Source organism: Ornithorhynchus anatinus, chromosome 7, assembly GCF_004115215.2.
Source record: "Ornithorhynchus anatinus isolate Pmale09 chromosome 7, mOrnAna1.pri.v4, whole genome shotgun sequence".
Taxonomy (NCBI): Eukaryota; Metazoa; Chordata; class Mammalia; order Monotremata; family Ornithorhynchidae; genus Ornithorhynchus; species Ornithorhynchus anatinus.
The window spans coordinates 58640755-58658927 of NC_041734.1; the positions used below are offsets into that span (position 1 = coordinate 58640755).

Sequence of the window (18173 nt, forward strand, 5' to 3'; positions counted from 1 at the left end):
TTAGACTGTAAGCCCGTCAAACGGCAGGGACTGTCTCTATCTGTTGCCGACTTGTTCATCCCAAGCGCTTAGTACAGTGCTCTGCACATAGTAAGCGCTCAATAAATACTATTGAATGAAGGTCTGCCCTAGGGGGACCCCCAGCCCAGCCCTGCTGGAACCATTGTCAAGAAGGTCCCGGGAAGAGGAAATTGAACTCTTGGCCCCCCAGCTGGGGCCATCGGAACTCTTCGGGGCCCACCAAGAATCTTCTGCTCAGGAAAGCTGCTCCCAAAGGCAGATGGAACGGACAGAACCCAGCTCTAGGGCAAAACTTCAGTGCTGGGCAAACCCAGGCCACAGGCAAGGCCAACGCGGCCACAGAGTCTCCAGACCCCACCAGGTCTATGGGGAAAACTCCAACTGAGGCAGAAATGGGGGCTTAATCCCTGATAAATGATCCAATCCCTGAGACTCTGCAGGCCAAACCTTGGAGGTTCTACCAGTCACCTCAGATAAAGGCTCCACTTCCTCCTCTGGTCCTAGCTGGCCCTCAAGCCTGTAGAGCTGATAATTTCAACAAGAACTCTTATTACCTGTAGAGCTGATAATTTCAGCAAGAACTCTCTACTTTCAGCAGCTCAAAGCCCACCCCTCTAGGAAGCTTTTCCCAATATACCCCACCCACTTCTCAATTAGCCCAAACATGCCCCACCATTCCTGCATCAATCTTTCCATTTTGATGCATGCTGTCCAGGGTTTCTGCTACTGCCCCAATCTGACCAGAAGCAGCGTGGTCAAGTGAATCGAGCACGGGCCTAGGAGTCAGAAGGACCTGGATTCTAATCCTGGCTCTGCCACTTATCTGCTATGTGACCTTGGAGAAGTCCCATCACTTATCTGTGCCTCAGTTCCCTCATCTGTAAAAAGGGGATTAAGACTGTGGGCCCCATGTAGGACAGGAACTGTACCTAATCTGATTAGCTTGCACAGTACAGCACATAGTAAGCACTTAACTACCATAAAAAGGACCTTTCTAAAGACAGGAATTGCATCTGTTCTGCAAATTGGACCTTATGTGCTTCATTCAGTTCTCTGCCCTTTGACTATACAGAGAGAGGAAGAGCAAGAGACCTCCATCCTTCGTTTATGGCATGTGGTGGGAGGGGAATTTGGGGTGCAGAGGGAAGGCAGGAAACTGTTCTATGGGTGGGATCCTTTCCCTGTGGGGACATGGTTGAAGAGCCAAGGAGTGGCCAGTGCCAGCTGGTTTGGCAACCTGGAGAGAACTTCTCCAGGTACATAAAGCAGCAAGTCCCCCAACACCCGCTTCTCCCCAGGCCCCTGATCAGCAGCCACTCCCAGGCCTAGGACTGAGGGTAGTTTAGGAGACCTCATCTTCTCAGTACACACTTCTGCTTGCCCAACCCCAATCCTCCTAACCCCCAGCTGGACGATGGGGTCGCTTTGACTCACCTCCAGCTCCAGACCACCGTGACCTGCAATCTCCTCCACGGGGTTTCCCCTCACCCCCAACCTGCTGTGCAGCCCCCAGGCCCAGCCACACCAGCAGTTCCCCTCCCCTCCTCCTCTAACTGCTGACAAACTGCCCTGCAGCCCCTGGGACTTGGGGGAGAGGGAGGTATGGGCAGGGAATAGGTCTGTTTATTGTACTCTCTCAAGCACTTAGTACAATGCTCTGTACACCGTAAGCACTAAATTAATATGATTAAATGAATAAATGAAGATGGGAAGAGTCAAGGCCCAGGGCTGACTCCCACCCGGACTCCTGCCTTGCATGGTGTCTGACCCCTGGAATGGTCAAGCTGCCCACTCCTCAAGCCCAGCTCCTTTCTCCTCCCACTGAAATAGCCAGACGTGGCCTGCACAAAGGAACTAATCTAATTTCTACCTCCCCCCACCACCATCTCCTCCTGCGGCACAAAGATTGATTCGGAATCGGTGTAACCTTATTAAAGGGATTTCTTTTTCATCTGGCTTGACTTGTGGGAGAGAAGAAATGGGAAATGGGTCTCTCCTCATTAACTCCTTGCTCTCTGGATCCCCTCTCCCCCCCCAGGGCTGGGGGGAACTGTTTTCTTGAACTTGGTTCTTTTTCTTTCTGAATCTCCAGAGGCTCAACTGTGGGGTGATGGAGAAAAACAGGGAGAAGAGAAAGGCAGAGACCTTTCAAATTCTGAAGGATTAACCTCACAGCTGATTATCCCCAGCATCAAGGGACGGTGAGAGAAGAAGAAAGGAGCAGTAGCATGCCGGTTGGAATCCTGAGATGGGAAGCCTGGGTCTGAAATCTAGCCCAGACTCTGCCACACAGGGTGACCTTGGACAAATCTCTCAACCTCTTGGGCCTCAATTTCCTCATCCATAAAATGGGACATCACCACCCCTTCATCGAGAGGGCCGATAAGACAATTGAGAATATAAGTGCCCAGAAAGCAAGACGCTTGTCATCGCAAGGGTTTCCAACCCTTCCTATTTCATATGCCCGCCATCTCTTCCGGTAACTCCCCCTCTGATTGCAATAGTTCTTGTTTGCTAAACTCCAGGAGATTTTTTCCTCTTCAGAACTTGCAGCTATAAACAGCCAGGCTTGCCCCCTCTGTCTCCCAAACCCCCTCAGGAGAGGGAAGGAAGCAGAAGTTCCAGGCAACCCACCTGACAACCAGCTCTCCAGGCTCTGGTGAAACCTTCATGTCTTGAAGTGGCCAGAGAGAAGGGAGGAGCTGGGAGCTGCCCAATGGTCAGAGTGAAGATGCCATGTCCAGCTCAACCTTCTCACCTTGGGATCCAAAGCAGGGGAGGCTGAGTCCCAGGGAAAGCAGGAGGGGTGGAAAGCAGGAGTAAGGTGGAAAGGCCTGGGAACTTGGAGGGGGATTTCCCCCTCCCTCCCCAGGGGTGCCAGGGTTCTAGTCTGTCCCTCCCTCTCCAAATTGTTGAAGTCCAGGAGAGGGTATGGTTACATTTCAGGAAGGGTTTCTCTGCTCAAATTTGTGAGACATTAGAATGGGTGGCTTATGGCTTCTTAAAGAACTATGGGGAAGGAGAAGGTTGGACCTTGCTAGTTCAGCATGGAGACTGGAGGAGAGAGGCAAGCTGACATCTGAAGGGCCTTCCAGCCTGAGAATTCTGAGAGAACATACAGGATGGGTTTGTGGGAAAAGAGCCTTGAGGTTTCTTCCTTCGCTTGATCCTTCCAGGGCTAGGATTTGGAGGGGTGTAGGGGGGAGAGATAATTCCACCATCTGCTTAGGAGAGTTGGGAGAAATCAGGGCCAAAGTGCAGGAGGAGCAGAAGGGGAGAGGTGACTGGAGTTGCTCAGAATAAGACCTCCCCATATTCCTGTCAGCAAGCAACTCAGGGCTTTCTCTGTTCATTCAGCATTTTTCTGCAGTTGCAGCCGCAGCAGCAGCCACAGCAGTAGTGCCTTCCACCCCCACTAGTCCCTGACTAATCGAAACATGCTTCGCTGCATTTGGCATCAGATAAGATTGGAGAGAGACAGAGATGCTTAAAAAGAAACAGAGAGACAAAGAGGCAAAGCCCAGGGAAGGGGTTACCTGAGGTCAGACCTTCAACTCTCCCATTCGCTGAGCAGTTAACCATCATGTGTCAGAGAGAGAGGAGTGAGGTGGAGGAGAGACAGGGAGAGGGAGAGAAGAAAAGAGGATCTCTCATTCACACACATCCCCACTGCAGTTTGCTACAACTCTCAAGCCACTGTAAATTGGGCTACTTGAAAGCAAGAACCAGAGCCTGTGACCCCTCTTCTCACAACCCTCCCCACCCCCATGATACATGTGAGCCCAGTTTACCTATGAGGGTCCTCTCACACCCTTTCTTTCCCCATCGGGTGACCCTTTAAGGCATTGGTAACCTCGACCATGATTCAGCCCCAGTGAGGTATGGCAAGGATGAGGGATCCCCAGGCTTCCCATATGTGGGCATTTTCCTCCCTTGGGGGGAGAGGAGGAGGAGAGGGAACCTGGTGGGAGAACTCTGCATCGGTTGGTGCAGCCTGCTGCTGTCACTGCTGCTGCTTCGGATGCTTCCTGGTCTGCCTGGGAAGAAGGGGACCGCAGGAGGTGGTGGGGGAGGGCAGAGGAGAGGGTGAGACTTTAGTATTGCCGCAGTGGGGACAGGCACATTTGGAGCTGTCACTAAAGAAGGCCTGGCATCTCTTCCCCCTCCCTCATCCACCTCCAACCATCCCCGGGAAATCTCTTAGCATCGCCCACAATGAGCAGCAAAGAATCAAGGAAGAGAGCTGCATCCCAATCCCCATGGTCCTATTTACCACTTTCCCTTGGCTACTCATTCCCAACCCATCCCCACCTCCATTTCACACATCGGGCTCAGATTTGATTCAGCAGCTTCACACCGGTTCACACTCCTAACTCCAACCCCCATGGACCCTTCTGTGAACAGGGGAGAAAGAGAGAACCCTTCAGAGGGATTGTAGACAGTAACAATCCCACTGGAGAGCACCCCTTTAGGCTCAGAGAATGTAAGCGGGCTGGGGGTTAGGGGGTTATACAGCCCTGCTGTGCACCAGCCACCATTAGTGGTTCCCCAGGACCGAGCTCTGAGCACAATATTGAAGAACGTGAGCACCTCCCCTCTCCGCACCATCATCTCCCTACGTCTGAACGGTCGCCGAACCCACAGCCGCCTCTCCTTCCAGCCCCTCTGAACTCTTGCATCTTTACCCAGGTCCCAGCTGAACTAGGAATGGAACCTCACAGAAAGTACCAGTGGTTTTTCTAGAGTCCCGCAGGGGGCTAACAATAGTATTTGTTAAACCCTTACTTTGTGCCTGGCACTGTACTAAGCACTGGGGTAGAAATGAGATAATCAGGTTGGACACGGTCCCTGTCGCACGCAGGGCTCACAGTCTAAATTCCCATTTTAAAGATGATGAAACTGAGGGACAGGGAAGTGACTTGCCCCAGGTCACACAGCAAACAAGTAGTAGAATCAGGATTCGAATCCAGGTCCCTTAATAATGTTGGTATTTGTTAAGCGCTTACTATGTGCCGAGCACTGTTCTAAGCACTGGGGTAGACATAGGGGAATCAGCTTGTCCCACGTGGGGCTCACAGTCTTAATCCCCATTTTACAGATGAGGGAACTGAGGCACAGAGAAGTTAAGTGACTTGCCCACAGTCACACAGCCGACAAGTGGCAGAGCTGGGATTCGAACTCATGAGCCCTGACTCCAAAGCCCGTGCTCTTTCCACTGAGCCACGAGGCCCCTGTTTTTTACACCAAGTAATGGGCCAACAGTAGGAACTCAGAGCCCTGCCTTCCACCCATTGCTCGCACCCATTGGCAGTGAGGGCACTTCACCCCCAACTTCAGAGCGGCTAAGGGGAAGGAAGTGTTAACCCACCAAGCCACCCCCTCCCAACACAACCATTCCAAGCCTTGGGCCCCTCCCCCTCCCCCCACCTCCCTGGTCCATTCATTTCTATTTTCCCCATTTCCCTGGTGTTCTGCTAATGGTTACAATCACTTAAACTCGTTATTAAGAGGCATAGAAAAGTAATGGGTGAATTCCGCCTCTAATTGCAATATTCCCTAATTGCTGAATTCCAGAATGAGCCGTGTCATTCCAGTTATTGACAGCCCTGCCTGAGGCCCCGGGGTGTGGAGTTCCCAGGAAAGTCAGAACCGCGGAAAGGGATCTGCCAGCAGGGGACCACCCCAACACATACCCCCTCCGCCCCTCCTGTGGGGAGTTTACTGGCCCCCAGACAAGGGAGGCTCAGCCTTTCGCTTCCTGAGCTTTATCTGTGGGCACAGGGGTCTCTTCTGAGAGGGGAGAGCACAAGGAGGGAGAAGGAGGCACCCACGAAGATTTGCAATAGACCTTGGGAGCAATTTGATCAACTCTAGAGGGACCACCTGAGAAGGTAAGAATCATAATAATAATATAGTATTTGTTAAGCGCTTACTACGTGTCAAGCACAGGTCTAAGCACTGGGGTAGATACAAGATAATCAGGTTGGCCACAGTCCCTGTCCCACATGGGGCTCACAGTCTTAATCCCCATTTTATAGATGAGATAACTGAGGCAGAGAAGTAAAGTGACTTGTCCAAGGCCACACAGCAGACAAATGGGGGAGCTGGGATTAGACCCCTATCCTCTGACTCCCCAGCCCATGGTCTGGCCACTAGACCACACTGCTTTTCAAGGTAGTAGGGACTGTGAGCCTGGAGATAAAAGGCACCCAACCAGCTGGAGTGGTTTAGTAGCAGTGTTTATTAAGTGCTTACTAGAGGCAAAGCACTTTTAAAAGAAAAGTTATTTGTTAGGCACTTTACTATGTGTTAAGGCACTGTATAAACTGATTGGGTCGGACATAATCCATATCCCACAAGGCGTTCACAGTCAATCCCCATTTTACAGATGAGGTAACTAAAGCACAGAGAAGCAAAGCAACTTGTCCAAGGTCACATAGCAAACAAGGGGCAGAGCTAGATTAGAACCCTGGTCCTTCTGACTCCCAGGCCCACGCTCTATCCGCTAGGTCACACTGCTTCTAAGCACTGGGAAAAAATTCATGGGTGAGGCCTAAATATGGTCCCTGGCCCACAGTCCAAAGATTCAAAGAAGTGAGAGAGGATGACAAGCCCATCAACTGTGATGAAACAATAAAAACATGAAAACAAGATAAGACAGCTAGAAACACTCAGAGGGAGGGGGCTGGATAACATCACCTTTGAAAGGATGTGAACTGGTTACAGAAACAAGCGATTTCAGAGGAGGAGGAATGACAATAGAGAAAAGGGTGTGTGCCAGTGGATGTGAGGTGCAGGGAGGGGAAGTGGGGAGGAGAGAAGAGGAGGATGGATTTGAGTCTCGAAGATTTTAGCCTCCCTCTCTTAATAATCTGGGTTACAGGGGTACTGATGGGGAAACAGGCAACCCCTCGACTGGGACTAGTTCCTGGGTCATTCCTAGGCCTGCTTAAGACATTCGTTATTGGGACAGCGGTCATTTTGGGGCCAGTCTAGGGCCTCTTCAGCAACCCTGAAGCTGTCCTCAGGAAACAGCTCTCCTTCACCTTACCCGGCTGGCACCTGGCACAGACAACAGCCCCAAGTGCCCCGTGCTTTCCTTCATTTTCTTCCCAGGCAAGAGTCCTTCGGCTTCCAGCTCCCCAGGAACGAAAGGCTAAGAATCTGACAAAGGCTCAGGCTTTGAACAGAGAAAACCCATCCCATAGGATGGAGGGTCAAATGGGAGTTCAACTCCTGAATCCCAACAGCTCTTCCCCAAACCCAGGGCCTCCCTGGGTCTGCCTTCAGGATACTTCAGGAGACAGCCCCTGGGCTTCAGATGAGCCAAAACCACCACTGCTAGGCCTCAGCAATCTGCTTTTAGCAGTTAATTAATAAATTGGGAGCGGTGCAGAGTTCTCCTGTCCAGGGCAGTGATGGGTAATGGTGTCAAAATCCTATTATAGATAAAGGAGGAGAGAAGGGGGGGAGAAATTTAACTGGAGGTTCCAGGCGCTTCTATCAAAATGATAACACAGCCTGGCGAAGAGTTTTCAGAAACCATTAAGCTGGCAATAATTCTCACCAGCCGGAAAGGTGCACATCTCCCCGCCCCCCTCCGCATCTCCCCAACGTGCTTCCCTCTGCCACCCTCATTTCCTATACACCTTCTTCTCTCATCGGTCCACTGTCCCTAAGGCGGCGGGGGCGGGACCTTGAGGAGGAGTTGAGCAGGGTCAAGGAGAAAAAGGCTACAGAATCATTAACAGCTGTTCATTGGTAGTGTGGGGCTGATGAAAATTGTTCAATATCCTCTCCTGAAAGATTTTCCCACCCCTCTGAGTCCCCTTCCTCCCCATCCATCTTCCTAGGTAACACCAAAAACACCTAGAGACCTCCAGAGAACAAATCCCAGTTTATGGGGTCTTTCCAGCTCTGTGATTCCATAACCTTCTCTATTTCTCTCTCTCACCCTTACCCCCATCCAGAAGAATCATCCTGCAGCTCTATCTGGGGGATAGATAATACGTGTCAGGGGGTGATAATAATAATAATAATGATAATAATAAATGATGGTATTTGTTAAGTACTCACTGTGTGCCAAGCACTGCTCTAAGCTCTGGGATAGATACAAGGCCATTAGGTTGTCCCACGTGGGACTAACAGTCCCAATCCCCATTTTAAAGATGAGGTAACGGAGGCACAGAGAAGCTAAGTGGCTTGCTCAAGGCCACACAGCTGACAAATGGAAGAGACAGGATTAGAACCCACAACCTCTGACTCCTAAACTTGAGCTCTTCTCACTAAACCACACTGCTTCTTAGCATCATTCAAGTCAGTGCAGTCCACAGCCCAGAGTCTTCAGTCCTTGCCTGCGACCACCGCACCCAACATACCGCTCCCCTCGTCAGGCACCACCCCACACAATCCCAGCCCAATGGAAATACAGTAGGTGGGAGAAGCAGAGGTTTGAGTTTTCTTTTTGAGCAGCCGAAGCTGGACTTTTACATCGGCCTCATCTCTGATCTCCCAACCTCCCGCCTCTCCCTGCTCCGGTCTACACGACCTACTGCTGCTCCACGGATCATTTTCCTGAAGCACCGCTCAGCCCACATCTCTCCTTGCCTCAAAACCCTCCCTTGGGTCTCTGATTCACTTCACGTCAAACAGAAACCCCTCACAGTCGGCTTCAAGGTTCTCTCCTCCATCTGACCCTCCTCTCCTCACCTGCTAATCCCCAACTCATTGTCTTGTTTTTTTCTCAAGCCAGCTTTCAAGCTGTATCTCTTTCTCTACTCTCCTGCCTCTATCCTCACTCTCACACTATTCCCCCAAGTTGGAACTCCCTCCCACCCTCGCACATCAGCCAGACCACAAATCCAAATCCCATCTCTTCCATCAAGCTTTCCCTAATTAATTTCCCAAAACCCTGAGATATGTCAGCCAACTCCAGCACTTATGAACTTCTCAGTACCCATTCTCAGTTCTCATGTATATATGGGCTTATTTTGATCACTCTAGTTATAATTACTTTTATGCTTGAATTCCTCTTTAGAAGGTAAACTCCTTGTGGGCAGAGAAGACGTCACGTCTTCAATCTTTTTTTAAAAAAAAGGACTTGCTCTGTTTCAAACAGTGTTCTAAGCACTGGGGTAGATACAAGTTAATTAGGTGGGTTAATTAGTCCCTGTCCTTCATGGGCATCACAGTCTAAGTAGGAGGCAGAATAGGTAATTAATCCTCATTTTACAGCTGAGGAAACTGAGGCACAGAAAAGTTAAGTGACTTGCCCAAGGTCACACAGCAAGCAATTGAAAGAGCTGTGATTAGAACCCAGCTCCTCTGATTCCTAGGCCCATATTCTTTTCTCTAATCCAGGCTGCTTCTCAAGCATCTAATACAGTGCTCCAACCCCAGTGGTTGCTCAATAAATGCTACTACTGTTTCTTAATTGCTTCTTAATGCTTTTTCATCAGTCTATCAACTGTACATGCAGAGCACAATATTGAGCACATGGGAGAGTCCAATACTGAATTTGCAGATACATCCCCTGCCCACGATAAGCTTGCAGTCTAGAAGAATAAATCCACTGTGGAGATGCAAAGGGATATTTTACCTAAGCCTGTGCACACACCAGGAGCAGCCCATTTTAGGCTAGTCTATCCAGGACAGATGGAATAATAACTGTGGCATGTGTTAAGTGCTTACTATGTGCCAGTCACTCTACTAAGCACTGGAGTGGATACAAGCAAATTGGGTTGGACACAGTCCCTGTCCCACATGGGACTCACGGTCTCGATCCCACTTTAAACAAAAGAGATAACTGAGGCACAGAAAAGTTAAGTGACTTGCCTAAGGTCACATAGCAGACAAGTGGCAAAGCTGGGATTAGAACTCATGAGACCCAGGCCAGTGCTCTATCCACTATTCCACGCTGGATCTCCTCTTTACATCTCACTCCCCTCAAGTTCTTATTCCAGGACCCAAGGGCCATTAGGCAGTTCTTCCTAACTCTTTCCTGCTTTAATTTAAATTCATTCTCTCTCATTTGTTTCTCTAGAGTCATAAAAAATGATTAGCTGGCATCTTAATAATAATCATGCTACTTGTTAGGTGCTACGTGCTAAGCACTGTACTAAGTGCTGGGGTTGAGGCATCATTCTCCTAAAAAACTCTTCAACGGTAAGATAACACCAGTTCCTTGCATTTGTCCTCCCATGACTACTTTTCCAGTCTCTTCATCATGGTTTTTTAATGGTATTTATTATGCACTTACTATGTGTCAGGAACTGTATTAAGTGCTGGGGTAGATAGAAAATAATCGGATCAGATACGGTTCCCGTTCCACATAGGGCTCACAGTCCTAATCCCTATTTTCCAGATGATGTAACTGAAGCACAGAGAAAGTGAAATGACTTGCCCAAGGTCACTCTACAGACACGTGGCGGAGCCAGGACTAGAACCCAAGTCCTCTGACTCCCAAGCCCGTGCTCTTTGCACCAGGCCATGCTGCTTAAACCGGGAGAACTAAAGGCAGGGACCATCCAGCCAATTCATGCAGCTGCTTGCAAATGCCGCTGTTTGGTGCAAGGGGGAGAAAATATCTGCAGTATCGTGTCAGCCAGATACCAAACCCCAGCAAAGATCCCAAGGTCCCAGAGAAAGAGAGAGAGAAACAGAGAGAGAGAGAGAGAGAGAGAAACAGCAGCAGCAGCCAAATGCACAGATGCCTAAACCCAGCCCCCTCTCTTTCCCTCACCATACACCCACCAAAACCAGCTTTTGCCTGGTTCTCCAGGCTGAATTCCAGTTCTGGTCACAGGAGGATTCCAGCCAGCTGCCTCAGGGGTGGGCCACGGCAGCTGTCTGTAACAGCAGCAGCGCAGCCTGAGGCTTCAGTCGAGAAACAAAGACTGCAGGGTCCAGCTGGGAAACTGGAAGCGTGGCCCATCACCGCTTGCTTTAGGCGAGTATTTATGTGAGTGAGGGACTCGTTTAGAGGAGAAGAATGTTTTGGGGTGCTAGGAAATACTTTCCAGCTGAATCTGCAAGACCCTGAGATGAATAACTCAGACATTAAACCTGTCCCCTCTCTATCCTCTGGTCTTGGGCTAAGCTCATAAATAGGGACCATATCCACCACTTCGGTTGCATTGCACTTTCCCAAGGGCTAAGTCGTCGTGGACAGGAAATGTGTCTCTTTACTGTTGTACTGTACTCTTCCAAGCGCTTAGTACAGAGCTTCGCACACAGTAAGTGCTCAATAAATACGACCGAATGAATTACTCTCCCCGCTTCGAAACCTTACTGAAGGCACATCTCCACCAAGAGGCCATCCCTAAGTCCTCTTTTCCCTTTCTCCAACTCCTTTCTGTGTTGCCTTGACTTGCTCCGTTTATTCATCCCCTCTCCCAGCCCCACAGCTGCCCACATTTATTTACATATCTGTAATTTATTTATTTCTATTAATGTCTGTCTCCCCCTCTAGACTGTAAGCTCACTGTGGGCAGGGAATGTGTCTGTTATATTGTACTCTCCCAAGCGTTTAGTGCAGTGCTCTGCGCACAGTAAGTGCTCAATATGACTGACTACAGTGTTCTGCACACAGCGTTCAATCAATACCACCGATTGATTGACAGTTCAACTCTCGGCAGCTCTATGGCTACAGTTGGTGTCTCTGCTCCGCTGCAGGGCACCCCACTTCCTGGGCGCTCTCCCCTGGAAGAGTTGGGACCCGCTGTGAGCCAGAGGGTCTCAGGATAACTCCATCCAGCAACGGTGAAATGGACTCTGGAGGCCGAGCTGGCCCCAAGGGAGACCCTGCCCCTCACCACTCTGCCAAGCAAAAAGAAGAGATGGCCTTCCCCAACCCGGCTCTCGCTGTTGGGTATGGAGGTGGCCGGCCCGTAGGTCCTCCCCATCCAGTTGCAATATATCACGACACGGGCCAGCAATGCTGACTCACCCCGCCTGCCCACCCCCTGCCATGTCCTGCCATGGGCTGCAGACTGCAGTGCCCGACTGAGCCCCCGCGTAAACACGTCCCACTGCATCAAAGCTCACCTCGGTCTCCTCCTTCGCTCCCCTCAATGGTGGGGGTGGGGGTGGGGGGAAACGGGGAATGGAATTTGCCCTCCAACACCCCCTCTCCTAACTCCCCCTCCACTCTTCTGGGTAGAAGATGTTTATGCTGAGATGCAGTTATCTTTCCAGTGCCCAAACTCATCCGGGAAGGGAGAGGAGGGACAAGAAAGGGGTGGTAAGTAGAAAGAGGGTGAAGGGAAAGCTCTAGTGCTTCCTGAGGTGGTCCCGTCCTTGGTCCCACTATCTCCTGGTGAGAGGGGGGAGTGTCAGGTGCCCAGGCCTCTGGTTTTAAAGGCAAGATGAGAAGAAAGTAGCAAAGGAGACAGGGGGATCCTGGGTTCTCCCCACTGAACTGCAGGGAGTCGGGGTTGCGGGGGGTGGGGGGAGGGGGGTCTCTGAAGGAGGTGCACAGAGCCAGAAGGGCTAACAAACCTCCAGCCTTATGGTCCCTACCAAATTGGCAGGGAAGGGGGCATGGAGTGGCGGTCACATCACCACCCCCAGGCCTTAACCCCTTCCCCACCCTCAAAACTACTCTGAGCTCAAGGTGGGCAGGGATTGCCTCTCTTTATTTCTGTACTGTACTTTCCCAAGAAAACTCTGTGGATACACTACCAGAACAATTGCAGATGGAGTTGGGGCATTCTGGGAGAGATACGCCCACGAAGTCGCTACGGGTCAGAGACGACTCGAACAGCATAAGACTGTCCCAAGCGCGTAGTACAGTGCTCTGCACAGAGTAAGTGCTCAATAAATTCGATTGAATAAACCATCTGCAGAAGAGTCCATCACGTCGGGAGGCCCCCTTCCCCTTTCCTATATCCCCAATCGTATTTACTGAGCATTTACTGTGTGCACAGCACTGTATTAAGCCCTTGGGAGAGTACAATATAACATTCTACCAGACGCATTCCCTGCTCACAGTGCTCTGCAGCCTGAAGCTCCTGTCTCTCAGCCTGTAGCTCCCCTGAGCCTCTCGGCACCGTCACGGAGGGCACGAAGGTCTCTTGGGGCACTGGAAACTCATATTTGGGCCTCAGTCCCTGCTGCCGTAACCTCACCTGCCTCCTCCTCCCCTCGCCTTCCTCGCCTGCTCTCCCTTTGCCCGCCACCTCCGCTCTCTTCCCTTCCCCCGCACCTCATTACGCAGAGGTAGAAGCATCTTCTCCTCTGCACCCCCTCCCCCCCCGAAGGGTTTCCTTCTCTGCTAGCTCTGCCACCTGAGAAAGGAAAAGGTCCCGGACCCGGTTGCCCGGGGCTGCCAACCCGAACTTGCCTGGGGCCGCAGAGGGCCGAAGGGGCGTTGGACTGGAGAAGTGGGTTCTCTGGGCCCTTCCCCGAGCCCCTTCTTCCCTGTATCCAGGTCAGAGCCCGCCTGGTGCTATGCTTAATTCCCGGGGTCCCAAGAGACCGGCCACCCGAGGGAGATGATGACTTTGGTATCCGTTAAGGGCTTTCTATGAGACAGGCACCGGACTAAGCGCTGGGGTGGATACAAGCAAATCGGCTGGACATAGTCTCTGTCCCCGTGGGGCTCAACAGTCTCATTTTACAGATGAGGTAGTTGAGACCCAGAGAAGTGAAGTAACTAGCCCAAGGTCACCCAGCAGACAAGTGGGGGATCTGAGATTAGAACCCATGATCTTCTGACTCCCAGGCTCGTACTCTCTCCACTACAACATGCTGCTTCTCCAGAGAAGGGAGAACGGGGGGCCGAGGGTGGTGCTTTGGGGAAGGGGTTTCTTTCTCACTGCGCCCCTGAAGGAGGGCTGCGGGGGGCAGAAGGGGGGCCCGCTGGGTGCCAGGTGCTGAATCACGGGGGTCTCCAAGCCATCTCGACTCTCCCCTCATCCCAGACCTGCCCCCCACCCTCCCACCCCCCCCCAGCCACGCCCCGGGGCTGCACCCCCCAGCTCTCCCCGGACTTGGGGCGCACAGGGGGATGGGGGTACTCTATGTGGGGGGAAGCCCCGCGAGTGAGGACCAGAAGAGCCAGCCGCCTCCCTCCTCTCCACGGAGAGCCCCTCACCCCCACTCTCCGCCGCCTGCAAGGTCCCAGAGCTTCCCCGGCCCCCCAAGGATTCCCCCCCATCCATCTTCCCAAACTTGGGCCCACCCTTTCCCCCAGAGGAACTCCCAGCTCCAAGCTGACTCTCCCCCCGTGCCCCATCTCTGCCAAGCTGCTCTCCATGCCCCGTCCCCGGCAAGTCGCCCCCTGGCACCACCACCCCCGTGCCCCGTCTGACAAGCTCCTGGCTTTCTGCGGGGAGAAACTTCGGGGGGCAAGGTGGCTCTCGCCCTGGGAAGAACTTACCGGGCTGGGGGAGCTGCGCTGTCAGATGGACCGGAGGGTAGGGCAGGGCAGGGCAGGGCAGGGCAGGGCAGGGCAGGGCAGGGCAGGGCAGGGCAGGGCAGGGCAGGGCAGGACAGGGGGCGGCGGGCGGGAGGGCGACCCGGGTCCCCGCTCTGCCTCTGCCCCAACTCTGCTCCGAACTGTCTGGCTGCAAGATCTGCTGAGCTAAGCACTCTGAGCCCCAGCCGGAGCCGGGGAAGCGGAGCGGGAGAGGAGGGCGAAGGAGAGAAAGCTAATCAATGGACGAGAGAACTGGAGCAGCTGCAGTGAGTCAAGGGGGCGGGGGGAGAGAGGAAAAGAGAGAGAGGGAGGGAGGGGGACAGGAGGAGGAGGAAGGAGAAGAAGGAGAAGAAGAAGAAAAGGAGGAGGAGGAGGAGGAGGAGGAGGAGGAAAAGGGAGGAGGAAGTAGAAGGAGGAGGAGGAGGAGGGAGAAGGAGGAGGAAGAAGGAAAAGAAGGAGGAAGAGGAAGAAGGAGGGGGAAGGAGTAGGGAGGAGGAGGAGGAAGAGGAGGAGGAGGAAGGAAGAAGAGGAAGGAGAAAAAGAAGGAAGAGGAAGGGGAGGAGGAGGAGGAGGAAGGAAGGAGGAGGAGAAGGAAGGAGGAGGAGGAAGAAGAAGGAAAAAGAGGAAGGAGGAGGAAGGAGAAGGGAGGAGGAGGAAGAAGGAAGAAGAGGAAAGAGGAGGAAGGATAAAGAAGAAGGAGGAGGAAGAAGACAGAAGTGGAAGGGGAGGGAGGAGGAAGGAGGAAGGAAGAGGAAGGGGATGAAGGAGGAGGAGGAAGGGGGAAGAGAAGGAAGATGAAAGGAGGAGAAAGAAGAAGGAGGAGCAGGAAGGAGGAAGGAGAAAGGAGGAGGAAGAAGGAGAAAGAAGAAGGAGGAGGAGGAAGAAGAGGAAGAAGGAGAAAGGAGGAGAGAGGAAGAAGAAGAAATACAGAAGTGGCATCAGTCTCCTGGGAGAGACCAATCCTGCTGCTCTTCGGTTCAGGGTTCCTTTCTCTGTTCCTCAACCTTTCTCCCAACACCCCACCTCCCCTCCCTGCTCTATACGAGGTCATCATCACACTGAACCAGTTTGGGGAAATCAATCAATCAATGGAATATTTGTCAAGCACCTACTGAGGACAAAGCAGTGCACTAGGCACTGGAGCAAGCACCCACAGAAGCAACAATACGTGCTTCCTGCCCTCAAGGAATTTACAAATTAGTGGGGAGACAGACAGATGGACAAAAAAAAAGGCTTACGAAGAGTGAGAGTGGGAGGACGGATGAGGATTAACAGATGGTACTACGGATAAGAGCCAATGAAATAGCTGAATAAATAAATATATAAATATGTCCACAAGTGCTCAGGAAAAGAATTAAGCATGTAATTGTTAAAAATGGCTGTTGGATTAATGCAACTAAGATATTGAAAATTAATGAGGAAGACTTCCCAGGGGAAGGCAGGATGGCCTATTAGAAAGAGCCTGGGCCTGGAAGTCAGGAAACTTGGGCTCTGATTCCAGCTCCACCACTTATAATTATAATAATAATAATTATGGCTTTTGTTAAATGCTTACTACATGCCAAGCACTGTTCTAAGCAAAGGGGTAGATACAAGGCAGTCAGGTTGTCCCACTTGGGACTCACAGCCTTAATCCCCATTTTCCAGATGAAGTAACTGAGGCCCAAAGAAGTGAAGTGACTTGCCCAAGGTCACCCAGTAGACTGGTGGATTTGGTATTAGAACCTTTGACCTTCTGACTCCCAGGCCTGTGCTCTATCTATTAGGCCATGCTGTTATGAGTGACCTTAGACTTAAACTCTCTGTGCCTCATCTGTATAGTGTAATAATGTATCTGTTCTCCTTTCCCCTTAGATTGTTAGCCCCAGGTAGGACAGGGACTGTGTCCAATCTGGTTATCTTGTATCTACCACAAGTCTTGGCACATAGTAAGTGCTTAATAAGTACTGTGGAGTAGGGGGATTTTAAGGGGATTTTGAAAATGGGGAGAGCTAGAGACTGGTGGGCCTGGGAGATGGAGGAGATTCCAGGCTGGGAGAGAGAATGGGCTGACTGGGGGTCAGAGACTCCTATCTTATTAAGAGTGAGGTTCACTTTGAAGGGAAGGGACTTAAATCCAGGGACAGAGAGAAAGAACAGGCTTAATTCCTCTCCAGGGCAACCTATGTTTCCCAAGCCTGTTAGGTTGTTCTCCTCCCATCTGCCTCTGCTCTCTCCTTTGGTTCCCTCATTGCACAGAGGGAGAAACTGAGGTACAGAGCAGGCAAGGGTTCTCTGAACTGAGTCACATCCAGGATGGAATGCGACTGGCTTCAGGAGTAGGCTCCCCAGAGTCTTGTTCCCCTGGTTCCCTCCCATCCCAGTCTTGGCCTACCCACTGCTCCTCCTCAGTCATATTTATTGGTGCTTACTGTATGCAGAACACTGTACTAAACTCTTGGGAGAGCACAATATAACAGAGTTGGTAGAGACATCTCCTAGCCACACTGAGCTTTCAGTCTAGAGGGGGAGACAGACCTTAATATATTTAAATTCCAGATACGTACACAAGTGCAATGGGCCTGAGAGAGGGTGAATAAAGAGTACAAATCCTTCATCTCCTGTCTCTCCGCTCCTCCCCTCCATTTCCGGGTCTCTTAGCAATCTTCAGGGTCCCACTCTGTACTAGCTACAAAGTTGGGTTCAAAGTAGTGTTGAAGCCAAACCCACCCTGAGGTCCCCACCCTCCTGGATTGCTGTTGCTTTATCCACGTCTCTCAGTCACCATCAGGAGGTAATGGGCCAAGAAAGGACTTCCTTCTACACAACCCTGCTCAGAGTGGAGGCTGAGGGTATGTGTGCTGGCAGGTAGGGGGGAAGGTGCTCTATAAAGGGACTTTTTTTTCTAATAGTATCTGTTAAGCACTTACTATGTGTCAGACACTGTACTGAGCACTGGGGTAGATACAAGCTAATCGGGTTGGACACAGGCCCTGTCCCACCTGCGGCTCACAGTCCTAATCCTCATTTTACAGATGAGGGAACTGAGGCACAGAGAAGTTAAATGACTTGCCCAAGGTCACACAAAAGACAAGTGGCAGAGGGATTCTGCTTCTGGCTCCCTGTTCGTGCTCTATCTACTAGGCCACACTGCTCCTACTTTGTATTTTATACTAGGAGTCGAGACCTTAAGCCCCAAGGGGTGTTTTGGAAGTGTTGTTTTGTGGGGGTCATCAGGCCAGCAGGATTAGAGTTAGCAAGAAGGAGAAACAATCAGAGATGGGAGCACCACCTCCTTCCCCCACCCCCTGGCTAGGGGGGCTGTAGGGAGCAAACAAAGAAACAGGAGAGATAGGGGAGTGGCTGAGACCTTCAAGAGGGATGGGAGGGGGTGTTGCTCCGAGATGACAGGGGACCAAAAAGGGGCAAACACGAGGCTGAAGGGGAAGCCAGGTAGAGCCCATCGGCTCTCTTTTCCAGCCTCGACCCGTCCATCCTCCACCAACAAGGGCAGCCCTGGGAAGTACCACAGAACAGAGACAGGGGTAGAGAGAGCTTTCCAGTTAATTATGACAGGAAATCTATTGTGTGCAAATAGTAATAATAATGATGATGGTATTTGTTAAGCGCTTACTATGTTCCAGGCACTGTTCTAAGTGCTGGGGTGGATACAAACAAATCAGGTTGGACACAGTCCCTGTCCCATGTGGGGCTCACGATCTCAATTCCCCATTTTACAGATGAGGTAACTGAT

The 18173-nt window shown here is 51.5% G+C and overlaps 1 protein-coding gene across 1 annotated transcript in view; it reads right to left on the minus strand.

Moving 5' to 3' along the window:
* The window catches only part of SYT2 (synaptotagmin 2), a 150294-nt gene extending 135815 nt beyond the window's left edge, over nucleotides 1–14479 (minus strand). Inside the window, exon 1 of the mRNA XM_029069238.1 lies at nucleotides 14402–14479. The gene's annotated coding sequence lies outside the window, so the exon portion shown is untranslated. The remainder of the gene's footprint in view (nucleotides 1–14401) is intronic.
* Nucleotides 14480–18173: the final 3694 nt, after the last annotated feature.